Genomic DNA, 9,596 nt, shown 5'->3' with positions numbered 1-9,596 from the left:
AAAAAAGTTTAAAAAAAAAAAAGAAAAATTGGGGCAGATATAGATAAATCTACATCCCCTGCGATGGCTTCTACCTAGATGTCCCCTCAAAGCCTCACGTGTTCATAGGGCCTTTAGGGACTGGATCATTGGATGTGGTACTGGATTCTTCTGCTGATAGCTTTGTACACATGTGATGGCGGGAAGGGGGAGTCACTGGGGTGTGGCCGGAAGCACATACCCTTCCTACTCCCCGCACCCTACTCTGCTTCCCGTCTACTCTGCTGTGGCCTGCTTCTCCTCCTCTATCACCACTCTGCCTTGGATCCAGCCAAACTGTGACCAAATCAACCTCTCCTCCTCTAACCTGTGGGTGTCAAGTATTTTGTCCTAATTAAGACATCCCCAAACACTTATGATTTCTTTTTCCAAATCCTTTCTTCAAGTTTTTATAAATGAGCTGTTATCATTGTCCATAGTCACCCTGCTATGCAATAGAACACTGGGACTTCTCTTTTTTATTTAACTTAATCTTTATTAGTATATATTTGTCATACGTATTGATCACATTCACCATAGGGAATTTGTACCTGTGCATAATATATCTTAATTTTCTCCCTTCCCCCACCTTGAGCCCTTCTTCCCCTCCCCATTTACACAGGCTGTATTTCCATTTTTTCCTTCCATTTTCGTTTTTTCTTTTCCCTTCCTTCCCTCCATTCTCCCTTGCTCCCCTTCCTATATGAACTTGTTCTTCCTGCTTCCCCAAATCTGTCGGTCATTATGCTCCTTCTTTATCCTTTGGGCTTCTCCCATGAGAGAAACAACGTAATATTGAAACTCATGTGTCCTCTGTACTTCATTTAAGATTATGCTCTCGAGGTACATCCATTTTCCTACAAAAGATTCAAGTTTATCTCTCTGTATAGCTGAGTAGTGCTCCATTGTATATAAAGACCACATTTTCTTTATCTGCTCACCTTTTGATGGGCAAATGAGTACTATTTATTTATTTATTTATTTTTATGTATTTAGTACAGGGTCTACAGGGTCTCACTATGTAGATCGGACTTGTAGTGATTCTCCTGTTTTCAGCCTCTGAAGCACTGGGATTACAGGTGCCCACCGCCACGCCCAGTCTCAGTCACTATCTCAGTGCACCCCGGTGGTGGGGCCAACACGGCATGCCAGGGATTGAACCACAGTCCCTGTGTCTATCTAAACTTAATCTGCCTAGCAAGCTCAAGGTCCTGAGTTTGATCCCTGGTCCAAAAAACAAAAACAAACAAACAAACAAAAAAAAACCCCAAGATGAGTAAACTCAATCTGCTAAGCTATCTGGCCAGCCCTAGTATGACTCTTTTAAATCTTTCAGGAAGATACCTAGAAGAAGAGCGAGGTCAAATGGAACCTCTAATTTTAGTTTTTTGAGGACTCTCCGTAGTGATTTCCACAGTGGTTGCACCAGGCTACACTCCCACCAACAAGAGAGAAGGGATCTTTTCTCCCACAGCCTGGCCAGAATTGGTTATTGCTTTCTTGATGATAGTCATTCTTTCTGGAGTGAGATGGGAATTTCAGTGCTGTTTCAATTTGCATTTCTCAAATGACCAGTGGTGTTGAACATTTTTAAGATATTTATTTGTTGTTTGTACTTACTTCTACATCTAAAAAATGTCTATTCACTTCAGATGCCTATTTTTGGATTGGATCTTCCAATCAGAGGGGGGGGGATTAGATTTTTTTGAGTTCTTTATATATTCTACATGAAAAAAAAAAGATATTTATAAATATTGGGCCAGGGAGATGGCTCAGTGGAATAAGCGCTTCCCTGGCAAGTGCAAGGGCATGAATTCAATCCCTGGTTCCGGGGGGGAAAAAAAAAGATATTTATATTCTATATGTTCATCTTTTGTCTGAGGAGTCGTTGGTAAAATTTTTTCCATTCTACAGGTTGCTTCTTCACTCTTGCTGGTTTCTTTGCTGTGCAGAAACTTTAATTTGATGCCATCCCAGCCGCTGATTCTTTGTAATATTTCTTGTGCAACTAAGATTTTGTTCATAGAGTCTTTGCCTACATTTACATCTTCTAGAGTTTTGCCTCTTCTATCTTCAGCAGATGAAGTGTTTCTGGTTTTATTTTTAGATCTTTGAACCATTTTAGTTTTAGTTTAGTGCATGGTGAGAGATACAGGACTAGATTTAATTTTCAGAATGTGGAAAATCACATTCTGAAAATTAAAGGTGGCCTCTTCACTTATTGAAGAGGCCACCTTTCTCTCAATGAAGGTATGTAGCCTCTTTGTCAAGCATAAGATAGTTGAGTATGCTTGGAATTGCTCCTGCATCTTCTGTTCCACTAATCTTCGGGTCTGTTTTTATGCCAGCACTGTGCTGTTTGTATCACAGCAGCTTTGTAATGTAACATCGAATCAGGGATAGTGATGTCCTCAGCCTTACCTTTGTTGCTCAGAATTGCTTTTGAGATTCTGAGTCTCTTCTTGTTCCACATGAATTTCAAGATCGTTTTCTTTAGTTCTGTGAGATATGCCATTGATATTTCTATTAAGATTGCACTAAATGTGTATAATAGTTTTAGAATTATGGCCGTTTTCTACCTATGTTAGTGGTTGATTTTCAATGATAGCTATTTTTTCTGTATTTTTCGTATAATCCCATACTACAAAAAAATCCTCAATAATATGAAAACACCATTTTTCTATTACACAATTCCTTACACAATTACTGGGCTACATTTATAATACAGTTTGAAAGGGAAAGGTCATTGTTAAAAATAAATAGCTTTATCTTCCTGGAATCTCAGTGTTGTTTTAATTTGCATCTCTCAAATGACCAGTTGATGTTGAACAATTTTCATGTATTATTTGCCATTTGTATTTCTTCATCTGAGAAGTGTGTATTTAATCTCAAATGCACAATTTTGGATTGGGTCTTCAATTTTGAGAGGTCTGATTTTTTAGTTCTTTGTATGTTCTACATAGAAGTCCTTTGTCTGAGAGATAATTAACTAGATTTTTTTCTTACTCTATGTGTTGTCTTTGCATTCTGCTGGTGATTTCTTTTGCCACACAAAAGCTTTTTTTATAAGGTGAGATCCCAGTTGCTGATTCTTTAAAACATTTGCATGAACTCTCTACCTACACCTACGTCTTTGAGATTTCTACCTACATTTTTTTTTTTTTTTTTTTTTTTTTTTTTTTGAGACAGGGATTGAACTCAGGACTTGTGCTTGTCAGGAAGGTGCTTAAGACACTGAGCTAACTCCTCAGCCCTCTGCCTACTTTCTCTTCCAATAGATTTAGAGTTTCTGTTTTACTATTTAAATCTTTCATCCATTTTGACTTTACTTTAATGCCTGACAATAGACATCAGTCTAGTTTTAGTCTTTAGCTTGTGGAAAGCCAATTTTTCCAGCACTATTTATTAAGAGATTATCTTTCTTCCAGGGGCCATGTTTGGCCCCTTTGTCAAAGACAAAGTGCTGAGTGTTCTGATATCCTGTTATGTCTCCTATTTCAGAGTAATGTAGAGGTCTTTCACTTCTTTTGTTAGAGTGACTCACAAGGATTTCACTTTTATTGATAGTATTACAAAAGGTGTTTTTTCCCTAATGTCTCTCACAGTGAGTTTGTTACTTATGTGCAGAATGCTAGTGATTTGTGAGTGTTGACTTTGTAGCCTGCTATGGTGCCAAATTTGATTATTCATCCTAGAAGTCTTTTGGTGGGGCTTTTTGTGTCTTCCATGTACAGTACCTTGTCATCAGCAAATAATGATAATTTAACTTCTTCCTTTCCTACCCTTATTTCTTTTAATGTTTTTCCTCTTCTGTAATTGCTCTGGCTAATGTTTCCAGAGATGCATTGATAGGAATGGTGATAGTGGGCACTCTTGTCTTTTTCCTGATTTTAGAGTGAAAACTTTCAGTTTGGGGCTATTTAGCATGTCTGTTGTTGGTTTGTCATAGATGCCATTTATCAGACTGAGATAAAACCTATTTCAATTTTTTATTAGGCTTTTATCATGGATGGGTGTTAGACATTTCCAAATGTTTTTTCCTCCTTTATTGGAATGATTATGTGGTTTTAGTCCTTGGTTCTGTGAATATGGCACATTACATTTATTGCTTTCCAGGGAGAAAGTGCAGATTTTCTCCTCCTTTTTCTGCACTGAAGTCTGTCTCTTCACTTTCTGTGTGGACTCCAATTTTTCCTCAAATCCTTCCTGGGTCCAAGATTCACCTCCCTCCTTATCTTCCTAGTGTCTGAGTGTTGGTGGCCGCCAAAGCTAGGAAGTTGATCAAATGTGTGTAGGCGGGTCTGGGCCTCAGTGCGAAAGCTACCTCAGTCCTGAGATAAACATCCTGTCTGGTTAAGGTCAGCTATTAGTCACTAGGCAACCTTGTGTCACTTGTCCCTAACTGCAAAAGTATAAATAAACATAGATTTTGGTGTGCATTGAGTTAATCTTGCCCATCAGGCAGAGCAGCGACCACCTAGCCCAGCTTTGTCTTCTCATCTATCTTTCTCATTCCTGCCACCATTTTTCCCTGGCTGGAACCGACTGCAATGAGACCAATGGATCCCTACATCTGAATCTGAATTTCAGAGAGGTAGATATGATGCTGCTTACCACCCTGCCATCTTCTGAATGCCCTCACTTATTTCTCCTAACTAAACTGAATACCTGGGACTGGCAAGATAGCTCAGCAGTCTAAACACCTGGCTGGAAAGCACAAGGACCCAAGTTCAGTCCCCAGTACCAAACACCATGCTGGCCCTGGAACAGGGCGTGGTGATGCACGCCTGTAATCCCAGCATCAGGGGTGCTGAGACAGGAGGATCACTATGAGGCTGAACTGCATAGCAAGACCCTGTGTCATAAAAAAAATAAAACAACCTTAAATTGAATACCTGCAACTCAACCTCTCCTTGTCCCTCTATCCCTTTTTGTACTGGGGATTGAACTCAGGACTTGTGCTTGCCAGAGAGGTGGGTAAGCCACTGAGCTAACTCCACAGTACTCTGCCTACTTTTTCTTCCAGTAGATTTAGTGTTTCTGTTTTAATATTTAGATATTTGATCCATTTTGACTTTAGTACCTGGTGATAGACATAAGTCTAGTTTTAGTCTTTAGCTTGTGGAAAGCCAATTTGTCCAGCCCTATTTTTTTTTATTGAGAAATAAATATCAATGAGACACTTTCCAAGCTGATCAATAGGACATTTTCAATAGTTACCACCCTTCTCAGTGGTCATACACAGCACAAGAAGCAACCAGGACATACCGTCCAAACACTACTACTACAAATCCTTCCTCTCACTAAACCAAGCTAAAGTAGCCATACATCCATCCTAACTATTCTGTATATACAAATACAAAACAGTCCTTCCTCTGTATCCCCCCTCTCCAGTTCAGTCCTGTCAGAGATGGGTATTCTACTGGCATCTAAATATTATAAGTGCTTGAATTCAGCAAAACAATCCAACCCAGTCCAGCACTATTTATTAACAGGCATCTTTCTTACACAACCACTGTGTTACACTTATACTACAATTTGAAAGGGAAAAGGTCATCTTAAAAAAAAATAGCTTTATCTTCCTGGAATCTCAGTGTTGTTTTAATTTGCATCTCTCAAATGACCAGTGATGTTGAACAATTTCATGTGTTTATTTGCCATTTGTATTTCTTCATCTGAGAAGTGTGTATTTAATCTCAGATGCCCATTTTTGGGTTGGGTCTTTACCTTTGGGAGGGCTGAGCAACAGAGGCAAGGCTGAGAACATCACAATCCCTGATTTGATGTTATATTACAAAGCTGCTGTGATACAAACAGCACAGTGCTGGCGTAGAAACAGACCCAAAGATCAGTGGAACAGAACAGAAGATGCAGAAGCAGTTCCAAGCACACTCAACTACCTTATCTTTGACAAAGAGGCTAAATAGCTTCATTGAGAGAAAGGTGGTCTCTTTAGTGAATGGTGCTGGCTTTCCACATGCTGAAAATTAAACCTAGTCCTATATCTCTCACCAAGCTACCAACCCCTCCCTCCTGCTGCTTGCCCTCACCGCTGGAAACTCAACCATTCTCCTTTCAACTTCAGCAAGATGGACTTCTTTAGATTTCACATTCAAGTGAGACCATGCCGTGCCTGTCTTTCTCTGCATAAGTTATTTCACTTGACATATTGACCTCTGCTTCTTTTCATGTTGTGGAAAATGACACAATTTCATCCTTTGATGGTTGAAGGGTGTTACATGGATCTACCACACTTTATCTATTCATCAGCTGATGGACATTTAGACTGTTTCCATTTCCTGGATATTTTGAATAGTGCTACAAGGAACACAAGCGTGCAGGAGTTTCTTCAACATACTGATTTCTTTTCTTTTGGATTTATTCCCAGGAGTGATGTTGCTGGATCATAGGGTAGTTCTATTATTTATTTATTTATTTATTTATTTTTATTTATTTATTTTTGGCGGAACTGAGGATTGAACTCAGGCCCTTGCACTTGCCAGGCAAGTGCTTATTCTACTGAGCCATCTCCCAGGCCCCACCTATTTTTAATTTTCAGAGGAAACTACTATTTCAAGTGGTTGTGGGGTCCAACCAAATAGCTCAGTGGATTAAAGTGTCTGCAAGCAGAGTCAAGAGTCAGAGATTTGATACCCACAGGCCCTGCCACTGGGGCACACTGAGATGGCAATTGAGACTGGGCATGGTGGCACATGCCTGTAATCCCAGCTCTTGGGAGGCTGTAAACAGGTGGATCACTCTGAGTCCAATCTAGTAGTGAGACCCTGAACACCCTGTAGACCCTTCCCTAAAATAGAAAAAAAAATCATATGTATGTATGTGTGTATGTATTTGGTACAGGGTCTCACTGTGCAGCTTGGACTCATAGAGATCCTCCTGTCTCAGCCTCCAGCACCAGGACTACAGGCATGCACTGCCATGCCTGGTTTTGATGGCCAGCACAGTGCCCCCAGCATTTCTGGGCCAGCACAGCATGTGGTACTGGGGATTGAACTCAAGTCCTTGTGCGTGCCGGGCAAGCGCTTAGACTGCTGAGCTATCTCCCCAGCCTATTATTCATTTTTAATCACATCAGTTGTTTTTTGGTATTGGATGTTATTTATCTAATCTGCATGCTAACCCTGTGGCAGGGTGGTAGTGTGTGAATTATTTCTCACATTTAGTAGATTCTCTTTACTCTTAACTCTCTTACTGAGCAGAAGCTTAGTTTGACACAATCCCATGTGTATATCTTTGCTTTTGTTAACTGTATTTTTGGAATCTTACCTCCCAAAAAATAAAACTACATTTGTACTCCATTCCTCCCCCGTTCTGAATTTTTGATGTTTCAAAAAACTTATAGAATGGGCTGCAGAGATAGCTCAGTGGCATAAGCTCAGTGACATCCCCGGTACCATTAAAAATAAAAATTATATATCCTCTTCCTGTGAGCGGCCTGAGCTGACCTGTGAAAGGTTCACTACTCTCTCGACCCAGAAAACCCCACAAAATCATGCAAATCAAGAGGCTCAAATCTTCACATTCACTTTAGGAACACGCATGAAACTGCCCAGGCCATCACAGGTACGCATAGCCGAAAGGCCACCAAGTATCTGACAATGTCACATTAAAGAAGCAGTGTGTGCCATTCTGGCATTACAATGATGGAGTTGGTAGGTGTGCCAAACAGTGGGGCTGGACACAGGGTCAGTGGCGCAAAAAGAGTGCTGAATTCCTTCTGTACATGCTTAAAAATGCAGAGAGTCATGCTGAGCTTAAGGGTTTAGATGTAGATTCTCTGGTTACTGAACACACCCAGGTGAACAAAGCACCCAAGACGCGCCGCCGTACTTACAGAGCTCATGGCCAGAATCACCCATCCAGGAGCTCCCCTGCCATACTGAGATGACCCTTAAGGAAAAGGAACAGATTGTTCCCAAACCAGAGGAGGAAGCTGCACAGAAGAAAAAGATATCCCAGAGGAAACTGAAGAAACAAAAACTTATGGCACGGGAATAAATGAAACATAAAATAAATGCAAATAAAATTAATGTTGTCTATTTTAAAAATTATAGATATAGATATGCATTTGTAGATACATGTTTTTTTGAGACACCGTCTCACTATGTAGTTCAAACTGGCCTTGAACTCAGTCTGTGTCCCAGGCTGGCCCCATACTCTCATACTCATAACCGGTCTTCCTGCTTCAGCCTCCCAAATGCTGAGATTCGAGGTGAGTACCTCCATACCCGGCTCTACAAAATTATATCTTTTTTTAAAAAATATTTATTTATTTATTTACGTGGGGGGGGCCAGCTCAGCCCACCAGGGGGCGGGGCTGGCTGGCATGTGGTGCTGGGGGATTGAACTGCTGTCCCTGTGCTTCGCTAAGCTTGTTCTAAGTAGGTGCTTTAGACCACTGAGCCATCTCACCAGCCCCAAAATTATATCTTTTTATATTGCCTAACCCTTAACTTCTTCATTTGCTCTTAATCTTTTTGGCATTATTAAAAACTTTATTCTGTACTGAGCATGCGTTCCCATCAGCCTACGCAAGGCAAGGCCTTACTCCAAGCAGAGATGAAGTAATGACAAAACATAGGAAGATCCAGAGGCCTCAGCGTGGCCGTCTCAGGGGAGAGCATTGTGCATGCGCCCCAAGAAAACACGCTTCTCACAGTCCATCCTGTGACAGAGCAGCCTGCTTCCTTTCCGTCCTAGGAATGACCACACACAAATAGACCCCTGCCCAGGATCTGAGGTGAAAACCTTCTTTTTATGGCACTTTTCCAAACAAATCAGTAATTATCTAAATACAGAAAGAGGGCAAATCAGAACACTGAGACAAAATAATAATAGCCACCAAAATCCTTGGGCTGGGGAGATAGCTTGTCAGTCTAAGTGCCTGCCCGGCAAGCGCAAGGACCCAGGTTCGATCCCCAGTCCTTGCATGTGGCATCGACCCCACCCCTGGGGCATGCTGAGCCTACAAATGAGTCTGGGCATGGTGGCACATGCCTAAAATCCCAGCACTGGGGAGGCTGAGACAGGAGAAACACTGCAAGTCTGAGGTGTGTAGTGAGATGCTGTACCAAATGAATAAATAAAACCAAGCCAAGCTCTCTTAAAAATAAATAGTCTGTTACTCTTCTCTCATTGCTGGGACACCCAAAATGAAGGAAGGAAAGATTTATTTAGCTCATTGTTAATGGAGGTTTCAGTACGTACTCAGCTGGATCCAAGGCAGAGTGGCACGTGGCAAAGAGCAGCCATTCATGGCAGAAACAAAGAACAGAGAGCAAAGGGAGTGGCCGCAGCTCAGGCAGCTAGCTGGCCTCTCTCCCCTCCTTACATGGTAATACAAATCACCCTCGGGCAGGTGCAGCATCCACACCCACAACAGTCAATCACAAACTCCAGCAGCAGCCCCTCCACTGCACGAGGCTTTGGGGGGACACCTAGACACACACTGTAACATAAGTAATGTCGAAGTAGAGCTTGCTCAATCAAAAATCATTAGCTTTTATTGTAGCTCTTCCTCAAACATTTGATTTTTACTTTATTGGGCACAACAAGAA

The sequence above is a fragment of the Octodon degus genome, unplaced genomic scaffold (assembly GCF_000260255.1).
Source record: "Octodon degus isolate 3935 unplaced genomic scaffold, OctDeg1.0 scaffold00001, whole genome shotgun sequence".
Taxonomy (NCBI): domain Eukaryota; kingdom Metazoa; phylum Chordata; class Mammalia; order Rodentia; family Octodontidae; genus Octodon; species Octodon degus.
The sequence above is the reverse complement of the archived record's forward strand: the minus strand, read 5'-3'. Positions refer to the sequence as shown.